This window comes from Haematobia irritans, chromosome 4 (genome assembly GCF_050003625.1).
Source record: "Haematobia irritans isolate KBUSLIRL chromosome 4, ASM5000362v1, whole genome shotgun sequence".
In the NCBI taxonomy this organism is placed as follows: domain Eukaryota; kingdom Metazoa; phylum Arthropoda; class Insecta; order Diptera; family Muscidae; genus Haematobia; species Haematobia irritans.
Genome location: NC_134400.1, coordinates 161,833,072 through 161,847,740, shown reverse-complemented (window position 1 = coordinate 161,847,740; position 14,669 = coordinate 161,833,072). Strand labels below are relative to the sequence as shown.

General features: G+C 32.8%; 1 protein-coding gene across 2 annotated transcripts in view; it reads right to left on the bottom strand.

Moving 5' to 3' along the window:
- Diap1 (Death-associated inhibitor of apoptosis 1) overlaps positions 1-14,669 on the bottom strand; it is a 104,983-nt gene that overhangs the window by 32,925 nt on the left and 57,389 nt on the right. The window contains exon 1 of one of the 2 annotated variants that reach the window (XM_075307868.1): positions 8,258-8,618. The exons of the other annotated variant lie outside the window; for it this stretch is intronic. The gene's annotated coding sequence lies outside the window, so the exon portion shown is untranslated. Of the gene's footprint in view, positions 1-8,257; positions 8,619-14,669 lie in introns of those variants that run through there. 2 annotated transcript variants of the gene reach the window in all.

Genomic DNA, 14,669 nt, shown 5'->3' with positions numbered 1-14,669 from the left:
GTCTTCTTCACAAATGCAGATTACGTGTATCAAAGATATGCCAGGGTATCCAACTATAGTCTGATGGTTTATGTTGTTGTTCATAGCGTTGATGCTGGCACTCTCGTTGTATGCACATCTTGTTAAGATGCATCTTCAATTTGGTGTATGGTTGGGCCTGCGTTGTCAGCCATACTCAATGGGTTTTTTATTTTTGTTTTTTTTTGTGTTTTATTTAGTATCGTCGACATTATCATCATGATCACTGCCGCCTTCGTCATCGTCTCGAATTCATTCAATTCTTGGAATTGGAATGTTGCCTGATGAGAAAAAATTTTCATAAACACAAACGGCCTTTGGAATCTTGTTTGAATAGATTAGAACGTGTGTGAAGGAGAGAGAGAGGGAGGCAAAATCATAACAACAATATCTAGAGAAAAAATATATGTTTTCCTTTCATCCATCGCTTAGCTTATGTAGAATTTATCACACAGATGATGATGACCTTTGTGGCGTTTTCTTTTCGTCCGCTTTGAGGCTAAGTTGCCGCATACCTTCGGGGTCGTTAACAATGTATGTTTTTTTTCTCTAAAGCCCCAAAGAGTCTTTAACATTTCTCGTCCCCATTGATCGTGCTCAGCTAGTCCCCAGCCATTAGCCATGGTTTCATGTAACCTTTTCTTTACTCCAGGCTTAAAGGCGTCTTAAGCATTGACTGATTATAGGAAAGAGTTAACAATAAATCGATTCAAATTGTCTTTTTGAAGAAAACCGCCTTCACTGTGGTCTACAACAAGAAACAATCGATGGACATGAACCAAATGAGTGGGATAGAAAAAATAGAGATTGGTACTTAAATAATATACTTTGATCTTTGTTATTTAGATGTGATTGAAGAAAATGAGCTGTACGCCAAACATTTCAATTTCTCTAAAAATTTCCAAATAGTTCAAGCGACGTTGTTTTATCTTTTGCAGTTAATTTTTGTTATTGCAAAAATATCTTGTTGTGATTCCAATTCCCCTTATTATACCATACATATCATTCCTTGATAAAAATAAAATACATTGATTGTAATCCTCCAGGCCTAATTAAATTTACTATGAAAGCATGTTTATTTGTTAACCGTCTTCTTAACTTAAAATCTAGCCATATATTTTGGGATAGGTCACAGGCCTTTTTATAATTTACGAAAGATCAGGTCAAACAAATATTGTTTCAAAGTTAATTTTTAGGATGTGGTAATCTTAAAAAAAAGTCCTAGAACTTAACATTCACGCATGTCTCAGAACAGTCCTGGTGGAGGTTCTGTGTTACAGTCAGCCATGTCACACTGTTTGAGGACATCAAAAACACGACCCTACCGGCAAGAACCAAATATTGGGTTTTTAATTATATTTGCTGGCGCCAGTCAAATTCAGAGATAGTAAATGAAAACCTCGTAGAGTGAAACCGGGAGTTCCCCAAAGTGGAATGATATCTCCGGCACTGTTCAACCTCTACCTAACTTCTATTTCACAACCTCCAGCTGGCGTTGAGATTGTTTCCTATGCGGACGACCGTACAATCATGGAATCCAAGCCCTTGTTGATGACATCTGCGATTAAGCAAACTTTGCTAATCTTATTAGTTAGTTATTGCACTGATATAGATTTGGGGATATCCACCGCAAAATCCTCAGCCACACTATTCAATACATGGACAGCAAAAGTACCCAGGATGTTGAATGTTAGCGTCGATAGCGTAACAACTCCGACAACAAACTACCTCAAGATTCTCGGGTTCACATTACACAGCCTTTTTAAGTCATCAGAACACGACACTGAAATTTGTGATAAGCTCCGCTGTAGAAACAAGGTCCTCGAGTAGCTTACCAACAGCACATGGGGTGTGGACAAAGAAACCTTATTGATTACTTATAAGGCAAATGACCGGTCAGTGTGATACACAGTGGAATAATATGCAGACCGGTCAGAACGCTGCCTTTAGAACTGTGACAGGGCGACTCTGCAGTGCTTCTCAAAATTATCTTTATGTGGAGACCAATATCATCCACGTGCTGTCAAAGCAGTGCACGGCTAGTAGTTTTGGGCCAACTAAGATCAGGCAACTGCAGTCGCCTCAATACTTATTTATCAGTAATTGAAAACAGCTTTACTTACATCTGTAATCAAGGGTCACATGACACGAATCATATTTTTGCTTGCCCCGTTTACAACCGGATCAAATCGCTCTGGACAAAAACCACCTTTGTCGCAGGTGTCCTCACTCTACTTTAAGATGGTCTGATGTGCACATTTCTTTGCGGGATGAATGATCGCTAAAACAATATGGCCTCTATGCTCCGATAGAGCAATGATTCATATCAAAATTGCTGCAATATTCGGTCATTTCATCCCACTAAAAATGAGCTCAATATGAACATTTTTTTACACCATGTATAAGCTATACAATAAATTAGTTTATATCTTGTCTTCAGAGTTTGCGTACATAAATTTTCAAATACAATTGGTTCCACATACTGCGAGATTCTCAACTGCGCGAAAGTAGATGCAAGAGTTGGTTATGTGAAAAAGAAAACTTTTTCTGATAGGACACAGTCCATATTATAATATTTGAAAGGTCTGGAGGTGCAGGAAACTTAACACAAAATCTCCCTACATTCAATGTGAAGTATTGGAAAAAGGTAATAGCTCCGAAAGCTCTTCTTGGTCGTCATACTCGGCAATTTAAAAATAAAATATATTTTTGATTCTCCATAAAACAGATGGCTACACCTAAAAAGCGTCTCACATCGCTTGGTTTAGTTAATGAACGTTTTATCATTTTTTTTTTGTTTATTCAGAGAAGGACGCAATGTGTAAAAATAACCACATGCAAATAACGTTCATCAATGTTTTAGTGTGTTGTATTCAATACGGCGATGATGATATCATTCTCCCAATGCATATAAAAGCACACGAAAATAACAAAGGTTTTTTTGCTAAATTTTTTCCAAGTTTTATTTTAAAATTAAATCTGGTATGCGTTCTCTTATAATGGGAGGCCAATTTATTACGATAATAATAAAAATTTATATCAGACAAATCTGAATTGCATTTCAAGAATCTCCATAAAGAGTTTAATAAAATGATTGTTGAGATCAATCTATGTGAGCCATAAATAGGTCAAGTATAAACTTTTCTAGTATATTACCTTGTTCTACTCGCATGTATATAACAATGATAATTCTTCAATAAGAAATTGAAGGGGGTCAACATCTTATGAAGATCAATCAAAAAAAAAAAAAAAAAACAAACCAGATATGGTGGTTTGTGAAGTTGAATGCAAATCAATTAGAAAAATATTTTATAGGACCTTTGAAGTATATTTATGGGTCCTACTGAAGACAGACAATTTCAGAGTCCATCTAAAGGTGAGACTATGTTATGTTTGGTTTTTCTACCAAAATTCTAAACTAAAAGTGGAAAACTATATGTGAAATACATGAAGATTTCTATGTAAAATTCATATACGGAAAATATCCAAAGAATTAATTGCATAACATTTCGAATTTCCAAAATTTAGAGGTAAAAATGAGAATATGCGAAATAGGGATAAAAGATACTAATTGCTCTTTGTCAAACAAAAGTCGAAAGTGGAAGTCGACTTTTGTAGTAGTATTCAATTGTTTGATGTTTCAGTAAATCGATTCAAATCTACTAAAACATTTGATAATGGCCGAAATCGATATTTTAAGGAAAAAGTCAATAAGTCGTCATTGTATTAAAACTCCAAATGTTATGATTTCCAATTTAAAAACAAAAAAAACTTTGAAAGGTCACTTTTACAAATTTTCAAGAAGTCGATAAGGAGAATTTTCAAATTTCTCTGTGCGACTTTTTTAGTTCTCATAACTATTCCTAATGTTAAATTACAAATTTTTATAAAGTCGAAAATTTCAAAAATCAACTAATTCAAAATTTTAATAATGTCAAAAAATCGTCTATTCCATTTTTTTCAAAAAGTGGAAAAACGAAAAGTCTTTTTAAAATGTTCAAAAAGTAGAACTTTTTTAATGTCATTACAAACCCTAATGTCAAATTTACAAATTTTGCAAACGACGCAAACTCGATATGTCAAATTTTCCAAATTCTAATTAAGTCGAAATATCGACCATTCCATTCCATTTTAAAAAGTCGAAAACAAGATTCTTTTCGAAATTCTTCCAAGTGTTGATAGAGTCGAAAAATTGAATTTTATAATTTTTGAAAGGGTCAAAGCTCAAAAAGTCAACTTTTGCAAATAAACTCAAAAATTCGACTTTTTTAAATTTTCAGAAAGTGAAAAAGTCGACTTTACCACCAAATTTTTAAAAAGTGAAAAGGTTGATGTTTTGGTTCTGATTAAAATCCCTAATGCCAAATTTCAACACGATGAAGCCATTAATGTGACCACTTAATGTGACAATAGCAAGAGACTTTCTTTCTAGAATCGGTAAATACCTATTGTTAAGTTCACCAACTCTGGTATGTCAATCAGCTTAAAAATTTCAGTGTGTAGATTACCTCTTTTTTGTCTATTATGAAGATTCAATTTCATCTTGGAATCTAAAATTTGGCCATGGAAGGCTTAGTAAACCTAAAGCGAAATACCAGAAGTATATAAATTGAAGAGAGAAATTTCTCCAGTTTTGTTTTACATTTTTTACTTCCAACATATCCGTTTTTTCCTGGTTTCTTTGTTAGAAACAAAATTTTTCTCCATACAATCTCCACCGAAAATAAAAATTTAGTTCAAACACAATGAGCAGCAATGGTACTAAATTACACCAATGTACTTATTTTTGTGGTGATTTCGTTGGGTCGTTGTCTTCATGACATTGTTATTTGACAGTGTTATATACATTTTACGCAAACTCATTCTTTTAAAAGGCATTCCATGCCCACCCATACTAAACGGCGTGAGTGTATTCTTTCTTAGCTGATGAATAGTGTGGAAAAAACGAGGGCTATAGTACGGTTGAATGCACTACTTCCGCTGGCAAAGGAAATAATTATACGAACAAAAAAGCAACAAAAACAACATATGACGAACTACATGGAGAAGAAATCTAAAAAGAAACCTAATAGCGCCCAACCATAATCAACAGGAGGAGCATTAAAACAAAAACAAGTAACCTAAAACGGAAGAATGATACATCGTCTTTGGAGGGATTATTTGTAGTGGGTAAAACCAAGAGGAATTGCCAGAACAATGTAGTGACTGGCGCGTGTATAGTTAGAAGTTCGAGGCAATAGAAAATGGAAACATATGTATGTGTATAAATGCATAAGTACATAATAAACGCAACGGAAGTAATTAGACATTGGATAAATAATAGGACTATGTTAGCGTTCAGCAACAAGTGATAGCAGCGATATTAACGATGACTCAAACAGATTGACTGAACAACAAATTCTGTTTAAATGATGACGCTACCCATTTATCCCCAAAACCAAAATATGCCAGAACGCAAAATGTTTTTGTTTATATATTTTGGTGGATTGGTATCTGTTTTTCAAAATGTGTGATGGCGATGTCAACAGTTAATGTTTGCATTTGTTGCTTATAAATTTTTCGTTTATTTCCGAATAATACCGACTGCCATATGATACATACTTCAATGATCTGGCAACGTTTCATAAGTCGTAAAAAATGTGTTTTTAGGGTTGCCGTCACTAACGAAACAATTCGAAGGTTTCGTTTACCACACAAGTCTTTGAAATTGTGGGCATACCACCTATGACAAGCCCATGGTAAGAGTCTGCCTGAATAGTACACTACATTTGGATCCAAATAGAAAATGTTCGCCAATTTTTTAAGGCTGGACATTTTCGCGACTTCATTAATTTATTTGATTATAATAGAGCCAATATTGGCGATTGTTATAATCCCCCATGTTCCGAAATTCGGAATTGCAAATCGCAAAATATTCTTTGGACGGTATCTTTATAATCCTAAAACATATAAACGTAAAATATGTCATGATAAGTCTGTTTAATAAGAAGTTAAAATGGAATTTGTATTCAATTCCCTGTGTATCTCGAATTTTTTGTTATAAGAAAAATAATTTCTTGCCATAAGAGAGATTTGTAAAGAAAATTCAATTTTTAAGGTTTATCCCATCTTTAAGTAGAGTTCTTAATGGAATTTACAATGCACTCAAAATTTGCTATAATATGGGAACAAATCTACTTTATTTTGATGGTAGTAGAAGGGATTTTAAAGCGAAATGTTAAGTACATTTTAAAGAGAAAATAATAAGTAAACAATTTGTCGGAATAGCGTAGTTTTCGAGATATCGACGGCTAAACTCTAGTTTAGCTATACCTCTCAGATTTTTTCAAAACTTCATAGGTGGTAGAGACCTTTAAAATGATGTATGAACCGTTATATCAGCTACATCCGTTTCAGCTGTACAGGTAAAAACTTGTTTTTTTGGGAACCGGTTTTTTCCAAATAAGCTAATATCTCAAAAAATACTCGATGTAAAAGTACTAAATAACCGATTGCATTGTATAGCTAACACTTCTACCTATCCGTCAAAGTCAAGCTGCTATCTCTACTATAACCGGTGATATTAACTATTATATATCCATATCCGGTTTGAAAGATAAAGAAAAATAAAAATGTTTAAAAAAAAATCGCGAATTTTCATTTATTTCATTTTCCTACGATTAGACATATTAATTTCATTTTCCTACGATTAAACATATTAACCGGATCCATATCCGGTTTGAAAAGAAAAAAAAATCGAGCGAATTTTTTGAAAAATTTTTTCGCCTGAGGCCCTTTTTCACTCTTACAATTACAAATGTTAACAGGTTTCAAAAGTAGACGTTCACATTAATTCACATTTGATAACAAAAATAAAACAAATGACACATTTTAAAAAAATTTAATAGTTTATTTTAATGGATCTTCACAAACAATTAATTTTTGAAGCGCATGGTTGCATTTAACGCCACAGCCGATGTTATATTTTTTTGCAAAATTCTAATTTCACGGCTACAATTAAATTCACCAGCAAATATCTCCGGTTATAACATAGATATTGGCTTGAATATGACTTTAACGGATAGGTAGAAGTGTTAGCTACACAATGCAATTAGTTATTTTGCACATTTACATCGAGCGTTTTTGGATTAAAAGCCGGTTTTGTCAAAAACACCGGTTCAAAAACACATATTTTTTCATCTAAAAATTAAGCTGATAACCGGATAAAGTCGTACCTCATTTGAAAGGTCTTACGTTTAGCTTTTTAGTGATGTAGATTTCAAAGTAATCACTAAAACCGGTTTTATTAACGATTATTTGCTTACACTTTAGGCTCGAATAACCGGTTACGACCGCCAACCGGTTACTGTTTATTTCGATGTCAAATTTAAATCTCTATCGACCCAAAAAAAAAATTTTTACGAGGTATAGCTAAACTAGAGTTGCTCCTAGGGCCTAAAGTGGGCTAATGCGAACCCAGGACATTTCCGGGTCCATGTTATTCTAAATATACTACATTTAGGATGACTATGTGCGATGGATACTAAATCCAATATACATGATAATGAAAACTTTAGGGGTCCGTAACTCCGAAAACAGGTCTTCCCTACAAAAAGTGATATATTACATTTTGTGTTTAGAATCGAAGTCTACAAGCTGGGCAAAAATTGGACCACTTGGACTAAAGTAGATTTAAGCCAAATTACATACATACATTAAATTAAAAAAAATGGGGAGTAACAGATACTGCCATTTTGTGATCCAAACCGAAAAATCTATGCCTGGTCTATTTGTTTCGAGTCTACGTATTTCACCTCAATAAAATTTTGCTTGAAAACCGAGTTTTCTTCGGGTATTATGGCAACCCTGTTGCCAAACGACCTCTCGCGTTTACAAATCGAGCAGTACAATAGTAAAAACAGAAACGCAACGAACTCAACAATCAATGAAAATACACACACATTCATACTAAAACACTCCAATCAATTGATTGGTCTTACGGCAGCGACAAACGGGGAAGAGTTCACTGGTATATTTCTTTATATGACTTGTGTTGGTTTGCTTCAGCGACGTAAATGTATTATTGTATTGTATTTATTTCTGCATGATATCACTATATCACTAGCGCACACACATAACAACAGCCTCAAAATTTTCCAAAATTATAATTTGTCTTCCATTTTCCATTTAGTTTTAAGTATGTTGTTAGGTTTCGTTTTATTTTTTGCAAAAATCCAAAAATATCTGTAGCATTACATACCTTGAGAGATTTTCTCTTTTGTTGAAAATATTCAAGTTTATATATAGGGACAATCTATTTCCAGTAGCAAAACAACGATTACTTGAACTCGATAACAAAGTCTGCTTTAAAATATATACCACACAAATAGAAATCAATGGGGTGACGAACAAAAAAAAATGTGATTTTCACTTGCAAATATCTGTTTTGTATGCTCTATTGTTAGCAGGAATGATTGCAAAACATCATTTATATAAACTGAATACAGTTCAAAAGACAAGCTATCTGGAATTTGTTGTTTAATCAAACAGATCGATATTTTTCTATATTTAATTTGGTTGTTATTTAAAACATTATTTCTGATTAACCGAACAACGAAGCTAATTAGCCAAAGATCGTCACTATAACTAATGAAACGAGTTCGAGTACTCGTTTTGCAAAACGTCGAATGCGTAGTTGCCACATCGCCCATTTTTATGAAGTGTTACGCGAGTTGCCCGTGATACTGGTAACAGGTAGTGCATTCAAACAGCACGTGATTTTTATTTAAATTCTAAAATTAAGATATCGTTTTCACACCAAATATTTTTAAAATCTGATAATTAATAACAGCTTAGCGTAAAATATTTTTGTTTTGTTTACGAACTAAACAGAGCAAAGCTGATATGAAGCCCAACCAATAAGCTTAAACATAAACTATAAGGACGGACGAAAAGCATATTGCTGGAGCCGTTTACTAAAAAAGGAAGATAAAAAGAAAAAGGCGGGTGTATGATCAAAATAATTATTCCTTATGAGATCCACATAATGTTTTTGCAAAGATGACCCCCCCCCCCTGACGCATTTCAAAGTTCCGTTTCATCCACAGACTCGTAAGTGACACTACAACAATCGCCAACTGTTATGGGGGAAGCGTATGAAAAGAGCCATTTTATATTTTGGGAGACGCCAAGCGCAACTAGCTTATTATAATTTATTTAAATAAAAATGATAATAAAGTGCTGAAAACATAGTTATTTCGCTTAAAATTGTGAAAGGTATATTGGTGAACAATTTTTGACTTTTCAAATGGATAAAGTGATAGTTTTTCAGATATTTTTTCAGACACGCTGCCTCCATCGAGAATAAAAACACTGGTTGATAGACGTTGCAACATGTAACTTTCTACTTGTAACTCATCATCATTATTTTATTAATGCAAAAAATTATATTAAATATGTTGTGATAGTCGTATAAATGTTATATTTATAAGAATTTATAAATGTTTTACTTGACCACAATGATTCTTTTACTATCTTAAGGTGGGTATTAAGTTCGAGTTTAGCCGCTAAAATCGACATGTTTTCACGATTACTTTTCTTTAATAATCCATTTTAAGGAATATAAATTTTGTGAAAATTTGCTTTGGGATATTCCCCATCAAGTTATAATGAAATCTGCGACAAATATGTATAATTTTATGACGTTTTTTACTCATTTAGTTTTCACTTTAGTGAAAATTAGCGGCTAAACTAGAACTTAATACCCACCTTTAAACTATCTTAAAATTTACTTTTTCTGATAGTTATTGGCGTCGTTCTAAATTAATCTAAAAAGGTACCTAATATTTGCACGATACTTTTTATACCCACCACCATAGAATGGTGACGTGGGTATAATAAGTTTGTCATTCCATTTGTTTTGGTATAGCCCCCATATAGACCTACCTCCCGGATTTAGTTCTTAGGCTGCTGGAATCTGTATTTTTTATCCACTTTGCCTGAAAATATACTGGTATTTTTGACTATCAAAAATTTGTATCGCATTTATTTCTACCGGTCCATTATGTAAGACATTTATCGATCGACCGATTTCACTTCTTGAGGGTATAGCAGGATAATATCAATTGCTTGAAACTAAAAGTAAAATTTCCAGATTTTACTCCTCATTATCATTTAAATAATGGCGGTAAAAATCTACGGATTTAAGGTTTCAAATCAAGGCTTTTTCATCATTTAAACGATATGTTTATGATTTCTCTGAAATTCAAACAAAATTGGCTCTTAAAAATCCAGAATCTGATCTGGTGTTCATAGGTAGAATCTTTAAATTTATCTTCGGGAAGTGTACTGTTGAATTGATCTGCTTGGGACAATACCTGTCATCAAACCCCCTTAAATATGGTGGGCATTTAATGGTGTTTTCTTTTCTGAAAAAAGTGCTTTGCCGTCATTTTGTCTGTACAGAATGCGCATTTTTAAAATGTTACCAGCAACCTAAAAAAATGCTATCATTTCAGCGGGCAGAAGAGAATTCAAAGAAGGAAACAGGGCAATCGCAGCACTCTCGTTTGTTGGCAGTGCTGAAAATGCCCGTAATTTGCCACTATGCGTGGCACTCTTTTCACAACAGAATTCGAAGCCTTTTCGCACTTTTGCCTGTGTTTTTAGAAAAGAACCTAAAAAGTACATTTTCCGGCCAAAATGCAAAAAAAGTGCACATTTTTCATAAGAAAAGAAAACGCCATAAGATTCGGCCCGGCCGAACTTACTACCGTATATACTTGTTAATAATAACAATTGGTAACTTTTTCATAAGATTTTTTTTTTAAGAAACATACACTGAAAAAATATGGTCGTGAGTAACTTGGCGTGGCACTTCTCAATAGTGACGGCGCATTTGCGCAGAGTTTTGGATATCGTATACGACAGTTTTCGACGTGGTGGGGATTCTCAGAAGTGCCGCCAAATTCAAAAAATGTTGGCAGGGCCTACACCTAAAGATTTGGGTGTCCCAATATGAAAAAATTATAGTTGATTTGACTTTATGCCAACAGTGAACATGACCTTAAACTGGCAGATATGTTGCCGCGTAGGATGTTAGCCGTAAGCTTAGTATTAATATTATTTATATTACCGATTTTTGGACGATTTTTAAAATACAATTGCCGATTATGACTATTTTTTGGAAAAAAATTACGATTTTTGTTTAAATTTGTCTGGCAGCCCAGGCGTGGATTTTTGAAACAGCGCAATTTTTTGAAAGAATTTTCCTTTTTTAGATTTTACCCAGGGGATTTGTTTTTTTAGAGAATTCGCTCTCTCCTCCTTTCCTCTCCTGATCCATATGTATATAGTTATTTATTTGACTTCTACGCCCAATAGAAAAATTATTACCAAAATAAGCAAATAATTTGTTGGCATACGTGAGTACTATATTCAGTTTTTCCACCAAAACACTAAATTAAAAAAAATATAAAAAATATATGAAGACGATTATATTTTTATCAAGTATTGTCAAATTGTGGATGGAAAAGATTCACTGCATTGATTGCGAAACATTTTAAATGTCTAAATGAATTGATTCAAAAAGTAACCGTGAGTCACTGTGGTGCAATGGTTAGCATGTCCGCCTTGCATATACAGGGTCGTGGGTTAGGGTTTCCATATGGATAATTCTCAAAAGAGAACTTTCGCTTTAAAAAAAGAGAACATTTTAACTAAAAAAGAGTTTACAATAAAAAAATTCTTTATTAAATAATTAATAATTTTATTGATGTTAACATTAAAATAATAATAGTTTCTAATGATAGAAACAACGAAATAAATATATAATAAAACAATAAAAAAACAAAAAGAATCACATTTTATTAAAAAATAAACAAAATAAATTGACGACGACAACGTATTGGCGTATTTACGTCGTACGTTCAATTACATCTATTTCTAATTTTTACGCCGTACGTCGAAACGTCGCAATTGTGTTCCGGCCTTTAATTTGTCAACAGATTTAACCCAGTAAACAATTAGTGGCGAACAATTGTGGTGAATTCCTATTAGATAAATAAAATTCCATCAATCTAGGATTTTTTTTTTTTTTGAAATAGAGTACATAAAGAGCACTGTTGGACATAAAAATACGGCACTAAAAAAAGAGAGTGAACACAAAAAAAAACATGTTCTCTTTAAAAGAGATGTAATGGACAGCCTATCGTGGGTTCAAACCCAGTTACGACCAAAACACCAAATTTTTTTCAGTGATGGATTATCCCCTCTCAGCAGTGTTACCGTTGAAAAATTTGAAAAAGTGGCAAAAAGTCGCATGATGGTAAAAAAATCGCTTACATATATGAGGTCTTTTTATTACAAAAAATGTTCTATAAAACAATACAAGAACAATAAAGGAACAGTCACTTTATCATAAAAAGATATTTTACCAACTTATTGTAACATAAAATCCAGTAAAACGTAAACTTGCAAGGGAGTAAAAATGGATTTTTTTCTCTTTACTAAATTTAAAGCTTTTGTAAAGAACTATATTTTGGGATAACAGTATAAGTATAAGTAAGTATAATATTTTTTTAGCAATATTAATGTTTACTAATGCGAATGTTATTTAATTAGATGCGCAAGTGACACAGTGTTGCCAGGTAATTTTTGAATCTTCCCCCCAAATCTTAAGAAAAAACCCCTAAATTGGTCTAGAGTTTTTTCAAAAACCCCCAAAAATTTAAGAATGTAAAAAGTACAAAATGGGTTCCCAAATTTCGTGAAAAAATCCTGTAGTGATATATTTTAAAAATTTAATTGAATAAAAATATATAATAATACGATATCAATTTAAAAAGCAAAATAATTTAATGTATAAATCTTTTTAATAAATTTCGGTTTACAACGTAAAAAAACACAAATAAACGAAATTCGGTAAATATATACACACTCTTAGAAAAATATGTTTTTCATATGTTCCCATATAAACAAAGTGTGTTTCGGGCACAATTTTAAAATACAATATATTTAAGTGCAAACATGTAATGTTCCTAAACTAACACTAAATGTTTGGGACATCTATGTTAATATGTTAGAATATATTATGTTTGGGGCATAAATGTTTCATAAAAATCATATGTGTGAATGCAAACATATATAAATTTACAAATTTCGACTAAACATACATATGTTGTGATATTTTATCCAAAGCAACAGAGAGAGTATAGAGAAAGAAATAGAGATGGAAACCTGGAGAGTTGACGAAAGATATCAACATAACACAGCGAAAGAATCAAAAGAGAACAATTTCTGTGAAACCGCTGGTATGTTGTTTCGGAAAACTGTTTTATGATAAGGCCAAAAATTTGAATGAAATCGAAGTTTCATTATAAAAATTTAATATAGTATAAATATAGATGTGTAAATTAAAAAAAAAAAAGTTTTCGGTCGGAGCAGGGATTGAACCCACGACCCTTTGCATGCAAGGCAGACATGCTTACCACTGCTCCACGTGGCAAACCAATGTATGTTTCTGTTAAATAATGTTATGTTTGCATGGGCTCGTGGGCGCTGCAAACTATGCTATATAAATGTAACTTATAACGATAATTATCTGCTGGTGACCATATCAGCTACGTAGCCCAGTGGATAGTGTGTTGGCTTACAAACTGTATGGTACTCGGTTCGATTCTCCGTGCCGGAGAAAGGTAAAATTTAAAAAATTTATAAAATTGAATAATTTCTTCAACATTATTTGTATTACAGAAAAAGGTGCCAAGAATTAAAATATTTCGTGGAAGTGAAAATAACGAGTATGTTAGGGAATGAGCACAATCGTCTTTGGGAAAAATTCTTCTAAGCATATAATATTTTTGGGCTCAAAATGCTTCCAAACATATAATATGTTCACATAAAACAAACATATTAATGTTTCGGCAGTATCCAATAATATATGTGTTTCCTGCAAAATATGTTTGGAACATATGTTAAAGAAGCAATTTTTTTTGAGGGTGCATTATTATAATTTTAAATCGTTTGCTGTTGCAGTCTACAAATTGTACACCAAAAAAAAAGCACTTTAGCGCTATACGAAGTTCGAGACATGTACAATTTTAGTAAAATTTACTCATTTGAGAGACTTATGAACTCAATTTAAGCAAACTTCTGCCATTTTAGGAAAATATGAACTATTTTAACTATGAACTATGTGCACTATATTTGTATACAACTTTTTTTCTTATTTTTAGTTCACGTCATTAAAGTTAGCAAAAAATTATTCAAATAAGGAACATTTACTCATATTGTGCAAAATTTAACTAAAATCAACTAAACTTCATGAACTAAAATAAAGTTCAGTTGGCATTACAGCCCCTTTTTTCTGGGTGTAAGTGTTAAATTATGAGACCCATAGTGGCAGACGGTTTTTTAGGCTCACTTAGACTATTCAGTCCATTGTGATAACAACTAAACTTCATGAACTAAAATAAAGTTCAGTTGGCATTACAGCCCCTTTTTTCTGGGTGTAGGTGTTAAATTATGAGACCCATAGTGGCAGACGGTTTTTTAGGCTCACTTAGACTATTCAGTCCATTGTGATACCACAGTGGTGAACTTGTCTCTTATCACTGAGTGCAGCCCGAATCCATGTTAAGCTCTATGACAAGGGACCTCTTTTTTATAGCCGA